The following is a 13,639-nucleotide window of genomic DNA, read 5'->3' as shown; positions in this document are numbered from 1 at the left end:
ACCGAATCCACACGTTTCACCCTTGAAGTTGCAAGTTTGTGTACAAACACCTCCCAAACACCCGTAATTCTTGCAACAGAAGGTTCCCCAACCGCAAGGCTCCCCACCAGCCGCGCATTTGAGGTTATTATTGCCACCATCATCAACCGCCCCATGGCTATTACCTTTAAGAACTTGGTCAAGCTCTAGCTCAAGCTCGACGATGTCTGAGAGAGGAAGTGGTGATGATTCACCCACCATCACAAAGGCAATAATGACTAGTAGAACTAAACTAGCACATAACTTCTTATCCATATTGAGTTGATTTTAACTAGCTAGAGCTTAGATATATATGTGATCTGAGAAGTGTGTTTGAATAATGTGTTGTATAAGGCGAAAGTTGGGCCTAATTTTATAGCCATGCCTAAGCCAAGAATTCAATACTTCTACAGTTCTTTCCAATTATTAACTTCAATTATATAAATGTGTGGCTGCCCACGATAAGTCGATCGATACTCCCTCTGTGTTTTATGTGTTACACTTTGAATGGCACATGATTTTGGTGATTTAGTTAACTTTATTATAATAAGATGTAATAATATAAGATGATAAAAGATTGTGTGGTTAATAGTTTACTATTTTGAAAACTATAGTAAAGAATAATATGTAAGTTTTGTTTATAGGGATATAAATGTTCATGCGCCATTCATAAGAGTTTTGTTAAACTTTTTATAAGATTAGGCCAGTGAACTCGCGTGTCATAGCTTACCATGTCCGAAGAGCTCTTTCAGTTTGACCTTATGTCACAAATTTAATTGTTGGCAGCATTAACGATGGAAATATATGTAAATAAAATTTTTTTATGGGTATAAATGTCCGCACATTATTTTTTAATATAATAATGAAAAAACAATTAATATTAATTAGGACAAATACGTAAATACATTTTAAAGGTATAAATATCCAAATACTATTCATTAGAGTAATTTTAAAGTTTTTAAAAGGAGAAAAAAAAAGATAGGAATAGGATAATACTACTCTTATCAAGATTTTTTTTTATCAATTCTTATTTATTAATGATTAAATATATTAGTGACTGAAATCATACATTTAAAGACCAACATAAAAAAAAATCTAAGAAAAAAAAAAAGATTAATTGATACCTACCCACAATAGAACATGAAAATCACTGTGTGTCTAATCAAGATAAGTCATTAGTGTGTGATTTATTTCTCAACTAAATGAAGGAAGATGCTAGAAATTGAAAACACATGATTCACGCAGAACATATCAAAATCATTACCTTTAATTTTTAGCATTTCAAGGAACATGTAAATCGATCTAAAGCCCTATGTATTCTGTACTGTTCACCCTTTTTACAACGATTTTTAACGTGATAGTCTAATAGAATCACAAATAACCTAAGAATCGCTCTAAGATATCCTATTCTCTAGGATAGGATATACAATAAGATAGCATATAATGTTCATAAATCTTACGTTGATAAGTGAAAATACCATAGAACAACGCCAAATTGAATAAAAAACAACCCTCACATTCCCTTTAAAGTTGGAAAATTTTCCCGAAATAATTGGTTCAAACGAGTAGATTATAGCTTTAAGTTTTGCAGAATTTTGGACATTTTGGCCCGAAAATAAAAAAGGATGGGTTGCTTTCCATAGACCACACGAGACTCATTAGGGAGGTCAGTTAGATGATTGGTATCATTCACTTTGTCTCTTAATTATCAATTTATTAGTAAAACATGTGCGTCTTATACTCTTATTGACCTAGCTTAGGCTACCACGAGTATTTATGTGACCAATTAATGAGTGTATGTGGTTTCAAATAGCCTTTTGTGACCTAATAACGACTATTGCTTGAGCATTAATTTTTATTGCTGATGGTAAAGTACTGATAAGGAAGTTAATTGATTGTTTCTGATGGTTATCATTATCAAATCAAATACTAGTACAAAATTTGGAAATGTGAACTTGTGATTTGTGAAGCAATGACCATCACCAAGTGGACGTCCCCATCCGACGATCTCTTTAGCCTTTCCTTGAATTTAAGTAAAAAGGACTTTTTGTGAAGAAATACCATATACAAGTCCGTTTTTGTAAAAAAAACCACGTTATTAAAAACATATTGCAAGAAACTAACTTATTAACAATATATGTCGTAAAAAACTACCATATTAAATAATTAATGTTGTGAAAAGCTACCTTTTACCAGATTATTGTATTGAATAAGGGACGTTTAATGATCCCTTTTCAATTATTTTTTTTTCACCCAATTTCTCCATAGCCCTCTTATAACCCCTAATTCCCATTCTCTTTCATTGTTAAATTAATCAAATGGTAGCAACTTACAACATTTAGTTTTATAAGGTAGTTTCTTACAACAATTTTTTTATAAGGTAGTTTTTTACAAAATTTGATGTATATAAGCTAGTTTTTCACAAAAGGTCCAAGTTAATATAATCTCAATTCACTAACTATTTGAATTCAACAGAGCCACTTTTAATTTGAGTCTTCCAACCTAACGTTGTTAATAAAATTTTTAGTTAGCTTAATTAGATCAAAATGATCAAATGAAATTGATGTCTAACAGCACACTCTACCTTTGTTAGTTTAGAATGCAAACAATGTAAAGCAGTAAAGGTATAGAGTAATTATCATTGTTCAAGTTTATTGTTAAACAATTTAATTCAAATTACTCTCATTGTGACACACTAAATAAATTTTAAGTATAAAATATCATGATGCTATGAATCTATGATGAACCTTCAATGAAACCATTTTGACTATATTTTTTCCTAGTAAATATATACTAAAACCTAGTGACGGTGATGTTTAATATAATGGCTTCCTTACTTATACTCCGCAATGATGTATAAGTACCAAGTGCTACAATCACTAAACTTAGAAGTATAAGTAGCATTAAGGCGATTGCCATCATCATCAACTGTGTCGCGGCCACTAGCACCACCTTCAATGAGTATTTTTGCAAGCTCATCAAACTCCATGATGTTTGAGAGGGGAGCTGATTCACTCACAACCACAAAGGCAAGGAGAATCAAACAAGCACAAAACTTGTTATTCATATTCAATTGATTTCAACGCAACTATATTAAACTTGGATAGATGTTTGATTTATTGTGTTTGGTTATTGTGTCGTAAAAGAGTTTAGGGCCTGATTTTATAGCCATGCACAAGCCAATAATATCTATATTACAACTTAATTACAAGTGTACGTGTGATAGAATATATTTACAAGTGTGTGATTGAAAATAATTATAATATTAGAGACACATATATTAGATACACAATTAAAACGAAGTGAGTAGTAGTCTAATCAAGTTGGTTGGGAAAGATTAGGTTTTATTTTATTGAAAACCTTAACTTTTCTTCCTAGCATTTACTCCCAAGTAGGTGGCAATTGCTTGAGGCTTAGCTAGGGAAGTTTTTGGTATTGTAGTTCTAAGTAGTTCTTAGTCAGGCAAGCTCTGAGGGAGGAACTGATGGAGAGCTAAACACTTCCCTAGCACAATGTTAACATAGTTCTAAGTAGTTTAATTGACTTAAATATAATAAAATATGTGTTTTCAAAAAAGAAAATGTAAGTGATGTATGTTGAGGTTTTTTTATCTTCTTTGGGAATTGAGTTAATAAACATTTGTGTTAAAGTAAAGTGGATATGAGGAGTTAATAGTTTATTAAAAAAATGAATATAAGATTATTGATGTGTGACATCTAAAATTGTTGTATTTATCTCGATTTTTTATTAAAATACTACTCATTTTCTTAATTGATTATTAAAATGTATTAATGATTGAAATTATAAATAAAAAGACGTAAAAAAAAGATCAATTTTTGTATACCTTACCACAATTATAGAATGAGGTACGGAGTAATAATTATGTATCTAATTTATATAAGTGTGTGATTTCTTTCTCAATTGAATTGAAAGGAAGATGCTAGAAATCGAAAACACATGATTTACGCAGAATAGAGGTGTCAATTTGGATGATCGGATCGGGTGTGATGAGGTCAGATCGGTCAATTTTTAAAGTTAAATCCTACTAAATTATTATGGTCACGCGAGTCCAAATCTGAATCGGATATTTTTTGGGTCGGTTTTCGGATTGGGTCGGGTCAGGTCTGTTGTTGACACCTCCCCGCAGAACAAATCAAAAGGCAAAATCATTACCTTTAATTTTTCGCATATCAAGGATACTGTAAATCTAAAACCCAATTGAATCTGTTCACTCTTTTTCCAATGATTTTGACAAAAATAAGTTTAGATGAAAGTTAGTAATGTCGATGAAATATTATACAACCAGTTCAAACTTTTGTAGTATAGAATACAAACGATATAAAGGTATGAAGTAATTATCATTTTTCTAGTTTATTGTCAAACAATTTAATTCAAATTATTACTTTCATTGTGACACTAAATAAATTACAAGTATCATGATGCTATTAATCAAATATTGTCTATATTTATCCAAGGATATATACTAAAACCTAGTGACGATGATGTTTAGTGGCTTCCTTAATTATACTCCGCAATGATGTATAAGTAAACTTAGAAGTATAAGTAGCATGATGAACATGTGCTCGATCGATCTCCCACTATTTTTTTCGAAATCTTCAAGTAGCATAAGCATGGAATTGTGATTGAAGCTGTCGCGCTTAGTAATTAATAAGGCTCCAACTAGTGACATAAGATTTCCAAAGAAAGGAATGGTAACATCTACAACAACTTGTGTAGCAACCAAAATAGTTCTCAATAAAATTTTGAACCCCTTGTTCTTTTGATATTTTGGAAACCAACTTTCAGTTGTAGCTGCAACAGGCTCCATCATCAATGCATATTTTGATAACGGACTTATCCATGCTGTATATATCGTGATTTTTGAACTTACGGTATGTGTTGGAAGGTTCAAAGTTATTTGGGATTGTAATGCTGAACCAAACATTAGATAACCAGTAAGTATTGCCATTGAAGTGTAACATATAGTAGCACATGTGAATCCAATGATTAAGACCTAACACAAAATGTCATGAAACGGTCATTTTACCCGTTCGCAACTTGCACCGATTTCGTAAACTCAAACCTACCACAGACGTTTATGAAAACATATAATGATCATATATGGTTTCAAAGAGCATTATATGACCTAAAGATTTATCCCTTACGATCTCAAGGCTTTTCATCACCGGTCCCCAAAACCTCAAAAGCTCCTTAAAAAGCGTGAATTATAGCCTTCAATTTTATAATTTTTTGACCTTTTTTAGCCTGGAAATAAAAATTGCCGAGATGTTTACCATGGTCCCTAATACTCTCCGAGGGTCCAATTGGGTCGGTCGAACCATCCAATATTCCCTTAAACAGTCATTTTACCCGCTCACAACTTAAGTGATTTTGTAAACTCAAGACTACCACGGACGTTTATGACAATATATAATCATCACATATGGTTTCAAACGGAATTATATTTCCCTCAGATGTATCCCTTAGGGTCTCAAGGCTTTTCGCCACTATGCCCCGAAGCCTCAAAATTTCCTCAAAAAGTGTGGATTAGACTTCAATTTTGTAATTTTTTATTTGACCTTTTTTCTCCCGGAAATAAAAATTGCCAAGATGTTTATTGATTAGGGGATTTTGCTCCCACCAATCGGAATGCGCCACGTGGGCCAGTCAGGTCCTGCCAAGTGTCCCCCGGTTGGACCTCTCAGGGCTTGCCACGTGGCACACGCTTATTCGTCCACCCTGGACTTATTATGTCATGACACGTGGCATACTCCATGCCTAATGGAGAAGCCGGTCACCTAGGCCCAACTTCCGAGGGAAGCCCAATCAGCCCAAGGTTAACCTAAACCTAGATTGGCACGTTTCCCGAGGTTATAAATACCTCCCTTAATCCTCATTAAGGGAGATTACGCAGATTACACACATTAAACACTCTCACCTAGAGAGACCCAATCACTTTAATTTCCGCATTAATTACTCCTTAATCAAGTACTAACTTGACCGTCGGAGGCGGATCTCCAATCATCCGGAGCATCCGTTTGTTTTGCAGGTACAGGCGTCCGGTTCCAGTCTCGGAATTGTAACTCTCCCGCAGGACATCAAAAAATCCCGAAACATTTTGGCGCCGTCTGTGGGGAGAGTACTTCTGAGATGGCACCCACGTTTGTACCGGCTCCTGAAGAGAGACGTCCCCTGGACGATCCTCTAGTTCAGTCGGACCACGATACTGAGAATGAATTTGAAGTTGAAGCTCACACGGCTTCAGACGGGACCCTAAGGGCCCGACGTACCCATCATACCGAAAGGAGGGAACGGGAACATCTTCAAACTGGAAGCGAGCCAGCAGGCGCACCGCCTGTTCGGCAGCAGCCGACTGATGGGTCTGCTCCCATCACAAGGAACGAACTCATGACCTTCATGAGGGACTTCAAGGGAGAAATTCAAGAGTTGATCAACAAGAAGCCGCCTGCTCTAGACAAGGAGCAGTCGGCTAAGAAACCCTCCACTTCACGGAAGAGGAAGCCAGTTCAAGGGCGAGAGGCGACCCCTCATCCTAAATCTAGGAAGTGGGAGCCACCTGCCCTTGATTTCACAAAATACCGTTTTCCTACTCCAAGAAATAGGAAACCTGTTCGTCATATTCAGGCGGACGGGTCGAGGAAAACATACACAGACGCTCGGCTACTGCTAGAGCAGAAGAAGAGTGACCGATTGTCAGAGTCGACCTCTACTTCAAACTTCCAAGACAGTCTGCGAAATACCTCGATGAGGCATACTCAGTCGTATCATGAGAGTCAGTCAGGCGGCATCTCCCGTCAGTCCGGCTTTCATAGCGACCAAGCGGTAACAAACTTACCGTTTGTACCGCAACAACAGTATTTTTTACAGCCACCTCCGTTTGGTGGACATGCAGCAAAAAATGTCCAACCTATGGACTGGCAGCTACGGTTGCTTAGACTTGGTGAACAGCCGTCGGCCTTCTCCAAGGAAATTACTGAAGCCGCTCAGCCGGCCAAAGTGAAAAATGTATTAGTAGGCGCCTATGACGGCACTACTAACCCAGAAGACCATCTGATGGCATTCACCAACCTGATGTACCTTCAAGGGTTGGATGATCCCACTTGGTGCAAGTGTTTCCCAGCGAATCTCAAAGGAATCGCACAACAATGGTTCGGCAACCTGCCGACTGGTTGTGTAAATAACTTCAAGACGCTTGCTTACTTATTCACCTCCAACTTCGCCATGAACATCCCTGCGAAGAAGACGACCCTTGATTTAGGAACAATTCAGCAGGGCGAGAAGGAGGGGCTTCGTTCTTACATCAGGCGATTTAACCTGATGAGAATACAGATTCAAGGGTTACCGGATGAAGTAGCCTATACTGACTTTTTCAGAGGTCTCAAAGACGGGTCGACCTTCAAATTTGATTTGGTCCGAAAGAGGGTGGCGACTCTTCAAGAGGCCTTGATTGAAGCGGAAGCCTATATACAAGCGACTGATCTTTGTAGTACGGTAAAACAGTCAGACGAGAAAAGGTCCGACAAAAGAGAAGGACGGCAGAACCAGCCGGCCTTTGAAATCATTGACAAAGTACAAGGTAGAGCATGGGCACCTATGATTAAAGCATCCGGCAGTAGCACAAGCAAGGGGCGAAAGCCGTATGTTTGATAGACTCCTTGCTGAGTGGAAAACTGAAGATGAATTAGAAACACAAGCGGCATAATAAGCCACCTGTGAATATGCAAGCTATATACAAGTGGCTCGGCAATCGACATCATACAACAGGCGGCATGCCAAATGATTATTGAAAACACCCCCTCGTATCTTGGTGCCATGAGAGAGCCAGCTCTCTTTGATCAACCACCAAAGGAGACCGGCACCATCCTTGGCCGGATGTGAAGCTTGAGCAGGCGGCATGTAAAGCGTCGTAGCTCAAGCAGCCGGCCTCAAAACCCAAAGAGTAGTCGATTGCTTGTTCATTGCAAGCATGTGTGGGGCTTGACGCCTTGCATATCGTATAAAACCTGCCGCATGATTGTTCAGGAAGTCTCATCTTATGTGTGAGTTGTCACCATAAGCACATTATCATTATTATGATTGCAAGTTAAAAAAAAAAATAAATAAATAAATAAAATTTGCCTAAGGTTAGTAAAACCGGCTGTTTAGGCGACACCCTATTGAAGACCGTCTCCCTTATGTTTAGGCGGCACCTTACTGAAGACCGTCCTCCACTTATTTGTGTGACAATCTATCAAGCAAGAGAGGCGGCATGAATAGTAGTCGGCCCCCTATACGGCGAAGTCTCGAAGCTATGAAAGCAGTCGACCCTCATTAATTTCACTAAGGGGCTAAAGACTGGCGGAAAATGTGTGGGCCGAACAGCAAGGTCGCAAACCACATTAAAACAAGTTTAGCACGACCACCTGTCCCCATTCGAAGAAAGTAGAGTCACCAATCCTCCATGGAAGGGAGCTTAGTGATCTATCTACTCCAACACTTGAAATTATTTCAATACTTGATATTGATTCAGAGGGGCAGGCCGCCTATACATTTACAGGCGCCTACTCTCCATTTAGTATTTTACTCTATTATCAGAGGGGCAGGCCGCCTGTACCTTTACAGTCGGCTACTCTCCATTGATTATATCACTATATCATCAGAGGGGCATGCCGATGTACCTTTACAGTCGGCTACTCTCCATTGAGTATAGCAGCGGTACCTCTATAGTCGGCTACTCTCTGCTTTGATTATTTTACTCTATCACTAGAGGGGCATGCCATCTGGACATATAGTCGGCTACTCTCCATAGAAGAGGGCCGACTGGTTCCAAAGCACACAACCACCCCCTTATACTTAGCTAAAAATGATCAGGGACTGGCCGACCCTATGCCTAAACAGGCGGCTACCCTCCTCTTACTTAGCACCTACGTTCACCAAGAACTAACCAAGGCCACAAGCCGAATGATCAGTCCAGGCGCCAAGCCAACTGATCCAATCTTTAAACTAATACGACCTGTCCCAACATCATAGCAGGCGTCCGGCGGCATCCCTCCGGATGAAATTCGTCGCAGAGAGTAGCTCCCTTTTGGGTGGAACATTGCTCTATAAACTAATTACACGGCACCTATACGACTGTCCCCAAGGGAAACCACGTAGCCATTTTTGAGACAAGGATAACTCTATCACTGACCAAACCAGTGGTAGCAGTTGACATCTGAGTCAGATGACCGCCTGTATTACTTGGGATAAATGCAGGGGGTACCTCTTGAGTTAATAGCCAACAAACATTGGCGAATCAAAAGGTTCAGCCGGCCTCCGCCGCCTGGTACCTTTACTACTCAAGCAGGAGTGACGACGACTGAGTAACACCAAAGTCAACTCATAGGCACTCCCTCAAACTTGGTATGGAACCTAAAAGGTTTGAGTAGACCGCCTGATTTTTGGCAAACAGGGGCACTCAAACCCCTATTCCTACTAGGTAACCACTCCTTGGGTTAATAGCCAACAAACATTGGCGAATCAAGGGGATCAGCCGGCCTCCGCCGCCTGGTACCTCTACTACTCAAGCTAGAGAGTGCGGAGACTGAGTAACTCCCATGTTAACTCATAGTCACTCTCTCAAACTTAGTATGGAGCCTAAAAAGTATGAGTCGCCCGCCTGTTTTTAGCAAACAGGGGCTCTCAACCACTACTCCTGCTAGGTTAACAACCTTTGAGTTAATAGCCAAGAAAAACTTGGCGAATCAAGGGGACTATCCGGCCCCCGCCGCCTGGTTTCCCTACCACTCAAACAAAATAGGCAGTGATTGACTAACCTCAAGGTTAACCAGTCGCCCTCCTTAGTACGGAACCTAAAAGGTATGAGGAGTCCGCCTGTTTTTTGGTAAACAGAGGTACTCAACCACTATTCTTACTAGGTTGGCTATACTTAAAGCTGCCGTCTGTAACCCAACAGACGTAGCTACTTTGGTTGGACGTCCTGTTTGACGCCTGCTTCTATGCAGCCACCAAAGCAGACGACCAGCCATCCCCCAACGAAATAAACTAAGTACCGAACTTAGTATATTGAATCAAAAGAGGCCAACGGCCGAATAATGCTAAATGCTTACCCTTGTGCAATAGTTGACAGTCCACCTGATCAGGGGCTATCTGCATAGTGGGGCAAAGAATCGGCATCTTTCTATTTCGGCGGCAATCAATAAAGTGAAAAGCCAACAAACATTGGCGAATAAAGGGGAACAACCGGTACCCACCGCTTGATACCTCTACTACTCAGTTACTTGGCGACTAGGTAACAATCATGTTTACTTGGTCACTCCTTAAAAATTTAGTATGAAACTAAAAAGGTGTTCATACAGCACCTGTTCACACTAGATTAAATATGGCGGGGAACAGTCGGCCTAGACGGCCTAAAGTCTCTAGCCTAAAAACATGACAAGTAGGAAATCACTTTCCTACTTGGTTAATTTTACAAATGACAGGACCGCCTGCCTAAAGGGGATCCAGTCTTTAAAATGGTTCGAATACCGATTGGATAAATGGCCGACTGATCGTCTAGCCTGGAAACAGACAACCAGTCGTCCAGGGGCATAAGCGGCGTGACTAACTATCTGTACTTGTCTGCAACTATCGGCCATGTAAAACAGTCGGTATAGTGTACAATTGGATATCAGAATATTCAATACTTAAACAAATTTGAAGCAAAACAAAAATATTCATTAAAAGGAAGCCGGTCATTAAAGACCGGCAAAATATTCAGAGCCCCGGCCCCCTGGCTGGGTAAATACAAACAAACGGCACGCAGGCCGGGGAAAGAAGACATAAAGCTTATGAAGGGGGCAGATCTTCAATATTAGCAGCTGCCGCCTGGTCAGCACTCTTTTTGCTGGACTCGGCTTCAGCTGCATCCTTCTTCGATGCATTACCCCCAAGAGGCACAAGCGCCACTACCGGCTGCTCCTCCTCCTCCAACGCCTCTTCCTCAGCAGCCGCCAGGATCTCTTGATTATATCTATCAGAACACTGGCGGTACGTTTTTTCCCAGGAGGCAAAGTCGGCATTGGGGAAGAGGCGGCCCCAAGTCATGCGCTGGATTTGAGCAGAGTCTTCCATCATCTCCCGGACCAGCTCTTTCTTTTCTTGCTCGGCCTTTTCCGAGAGCTCCTGAGTAAGACTCTTCTCCTGGGTCACCAGGCGTTCCTTTACGCTCGCCAAGGATTTCTCCAAGGTTTTGTATGAGGACATCTTTTGGCGAAGAGGTCTCTGCTCGGTCTTGAGGTTGTTGATGGTCGCCTCCAGCTCGCTATTCCTCTTCTAGGCCGCCTCTAACTGAGCCCGGATAGCGGCGGTAGCCTGCGCCTGATAATAAAGAATATCAATTGTCAGAACTTCATTTTGGGCAATTTGAAACATTGCTTTATCACAGTCAGAGGCGGCCATAGCTTTTGCAGCCTTTACCTCTTTGTTCTTCTGGTCAAGCGGCTTGCAAAGGCCGTTCACTCGGAGCAGGGCCTAAGTAAAAAGGGGAACAGGCGTCAGTTTCCAAACAAAAAAGAAAACAAGCGTCCTGGAATTCAAATACTCAAAAATATGCTAAGTATACCTCAGCAAGGACCCCTGCAATCCCGTCTAGGTCAAGGGTGCCGACACCCCTGACCGCCTCCCTTTCAGCTGGACGTACGACCTTGATCATAGACTTGGCCACTTCGACCAAGTCAGGCTCTTGAGGGCCGGCTGCATCAAGCATAAACAAACGGATTAGACCTAGTAAAGGAGGGAGCAAGTCTAAAATTTACAAGGACAATTTCATACTTCTAGGTGGCCCAGCTGGAGTTTTAGAAGAAGTGGCCGGCTGTTTCTCAGCCGCCGCATGTTTCCTGGCAGAACCAGGAGAGCTCGCAACAGTCGTCCTCCAGGCCTTGGGGTCCGGCTGTTGGGAAGAAGAAGCTCTTGGAGCGCCCGTCTAAAAAAAGAAGAAAAGAGTCAGTATATGCATAAACCAACTCCAAAAAGAGGGTGAAAGGTTCGAAGCCCACCAAGGGTGCCCCCTTGTTGGGGGAGTCGGCTGAAGACTGTTGCATGATGGAGGCCCGCAACATGGCCGCCGCAGTCTTGGAGGCGGTAATTTTGCTCATGGCGTCCGCTGCAAAAATAAATAGCAAAGTTAATAAAAGTCATAACAAGAAATGCACGGAACAACAGAGTATTCGACAGGCCGGCTACCTCTTGAGCACCGATTTCTGAGGCCACAGGCGGCCAAAAAGTACTTGTCGTAGAGCCATTTGAAGCTCGGGACGCAGTGCAGGGGTACTTGCTCTCGTACCCCTGAAGTAGAGTTCACCTTCGACTCTACTTTCTTAGCCTTGGGGGGAACAGGCGGCATGCTGCGGCCGCCTGCAAGAAGGGGAGGATTCCTGTTCCACCTGTTGAAGCACTTGTTCAGCTCTGTGTCTGAACTCTCAATGATAAGGAAGGTGTTGCGCCAGTCCTTCCATTTGTTTGCTTTACCTCTCGTCATGAGGTAGCCCCTGTAGCTCGTCAATTGATACCAGACGGTACCGCCTGCCTTAGGGGTCCGACTGAGGTAGTTCATGTGGGCGAAAGCCTCGAAGTTTGGCTCCACCCCGTGCAGTTCGCACCCGGCCACATAGCCGAGTACGTTGACCTAGGAGTTCGGGGCTAACTGCCATAACCCCAACTCATACCCATCCAAGATCCGCTGAACAGCCGGATGTAGTGGGAAGCGCAGCCCAGCCTTGATGGCCGCCTCGTAGCAGCCAAAGCAGGCGCCATCATAACTGGTACCAGCCGGCCAGACGACTGTGTCTTCTGGATCCGGCACGAACACTAAAAAGTCGGGGTCCATTGTGTGGTTTGCGATAAAGCTCTCCACTTTCTCTTGCATGGCCATGATCCGGCCCCGAGGTACCGTGCAGTAGTAGGGGGTATTTTGCTCTCAGTGAGAGGCGGATGGCTCCGCCCAATCGTCCCCCTTCTCAACTGCGTGAGAAAGCTTCGCCTCTTGTAGGCGACTGTTTTTCTCTTCTGTGTCCAGAGAAGCATGGCCAGAAGAGCTAGACTCGGAATCGTCCTCTGACGAGTCCGAAGAGGATGACTCCTCCCCTCTCCCGGAGGGGCCCGCCTCCTCTCCTTTAAAAGGAGCAGGAGAGAATGTAGAATTGTCAACTGTAAAATGGGAAGGGGTCACTTTGACTCCTCCCTCAGAACTGTCGGCTTTCAAGCCGCTTTGTTTCACTTCCACATCTGGCGCCTGGTCAGATGTTTCACTAATCGGCACCCTGTGGGAGGAGCCGTCTGAGTTTGAGATCCTGGCAGTCTTTTTTGTTCTGGCCATCATCCTCTGCATAGACACAGATACATTCGGACTTTGTATAAAGGGCAAAGATGGGTCTAGAAAAGGGCAGGCGACACTCCTAGTCCTAGATTCAGCCGTCCCCGGTGACCGGCTGATCACTAACCTAGGTCGTGTCGTGTGTTTCAGTGATGCCATTTCAAAAAAGAATAAAGTAAAGAGAAAATTAAGAGTAAGAGAACCGACGGTTACCTGAACGAGTGACGATTGATGAAGTTCTGAAAATCCATTGCAGTCGGCTTGTCAGAG

The sequence above is a fragment of the Chenopodium quinoa genome, unplaced genomic scaffold (assembly GCF_001683475.1).
Source record: "Chenopodium quinoa cultivar QQ74 unplaced genomic scaffold, ASM168347v1, whole genome shotgun sequence".
NCBI lineage: Eukaryota > Viridiplantae > Streptophyta > Magnoliopsida > Caryophyllales > Amaranthaceae > Chenopodium > Chenopodium quinoa.
Note: the sequence above shows the minus strand (reverse complement) of the source record.